This window comes from Poecilia reticulata, linkage group LG1 (genome assembly GCF_000633615.1).
Source record: "Poecilia reticulata strain Guanapo linkage group LG1, Guppy_female_1.0+MT, whole genome shotgun sequence".
In the NCBI taxonomy this organism is placed as follows: Eukaryota; Metazoa; Chordata; class Actinopteri; order Cyprinodontiformes; family Poeciliidae; genus Poecilia; species Poecilia reticulata.
This window is the reverse complement of record NC_024331.1, coordinates 4,687,389-4,689,133: the sequence shown is the minus strand read 5'-3', so window position 1 is coordinate 4,689,133 and position 1,745 is coordinate 4,687,389.

The window sequence follows — 1,745 nt, the reverse complement described above, 5'->3', positions numbered from 1 at the left end:
TGGTGGAAGAAGTAATCAGCTTGTAATTGGACCCCACACACAATCTTTCACAATCTGCAGCACGTTTACAGCCAATATTAAAATCCTAATGGAGCAATAACTGAAAGTTACAGTAAAAACAGGCTTTTCCGAATAAAATCTTGATTATATCAGGCAGTAGAAATGGAGGGCTGTCTGACTTTTAACAGGAAATCGCCTCCAGCACAAGTTAGCTAAAACACATTATTAGCTGTTGTTATTTTTGGAAAAATTGTATTTAGCAGTGAAACACTCCAAGGTAATGGACAATATAAAAAGAGACTGTAGCTTACAGTACAAAAAAAATAATAATAAAAAGGGAATGAATTCGGGTTCTCTTTTTGAATATAAGGTCATTTGGTTTTTTTGTTTTTGATCAAGGAATACAAAGTTCAAAGTGCCAATAGAAGGATGTGTTCTATTTTTATATTTTACAGGTTCACTGTCAATAGGAGTTAAAAACAACTACATTGTGTTCTCAGTCCTTCCTCCAGCTCTAGCAGCTACAGTCGGTTTTCTAAAAGTGGCTTTCAGACAAACTTGTGCCGCCCAAACAGAAACTCCAGACGCGGCAAAACAAAAAACAAAACAACTACTACGGTCATTACAGATTCTTGACTGGAAAGTGTTTAGCCCCTTAAGGAGAAGGAGACCAACGGCTTTGAGAAAAGCTGCAGACCTAAAGGTGTTAAGGTTTTCTTCATGTTGAAATACGGTGTTACAGTCTCTTTTTTTAGGACGTTGGACACACAAAGAAGCGAACCGGCTGAAGTTTACCGGCTGTTACGATGTGTCAGCGCGCTCTCAAAGGAGTTCTTTATTTCTCTCTGTAAAGTTTGGGAATGTCCTTGCTGAGGGAATATTATACTGCGCTGTAATAAATTTAGTCACATATTGAAATGTCACATCTTCCTCAATGGCATATGGCATTTTGCCAAGAGCCTGGATAAAAACTGAAGGAAGGAGTTTTTTTTATTTTTTTGTCAGGTTTTCTCTTAGTTAAGATGTCATATCTCTCTCAAAAATATGCTAACATGTTGCGTAGCTCGTACATTGTTCAGTTTGTTGTACTGTTGATACTTTAACGCAAAGATAAATGGATAAACTTGGACGTTGCCATTAATCTTTTATGTACAAAATCATTTGCAAAACAAAAAAAAAAATCATACTTTAGGTTGATAAATACAAACACATAGGCCTAGAATTGAAAATGAGCATACATTGTCATTACATTAATAGACTGCCATTATTAAAATAGTACCAGAAAAACTTCTTCTGGAAACACATATTTGTATTATGACATAGAAAATAAGATAACTTGTGTAAAACTTTTATGTGAAACAAGTAAAATGTGTCAAATTTCCATGGCGACGTATTTCCTGAGCACAGTAAAGTAAAAGTAGAGTTCACCATTCTGCCTCTGTTGATGCAAGTAGAAGACTGAGGTTTAGAGTAACCCTTCATGTCAACATGTGGGAAGTAATACCAACATTTAGGAGCCACTCAACCAACGTTTCAGGTTGAATCTGAGAACTAAAGATTAGGGCGATGGTACGGATGCCTTCCAAACACAAAACGTTGGAGCTCAAACAACAGAAACAAATCAACAAAATACCTGAAATCATTGAAAAAACTGGTCTGCAACCACAGAAATAGTTTGATAGCTCTAATACCAATAAGGAATTACTCATTGATTATTGAGGTGGTTATAAATATTTGCTTATATA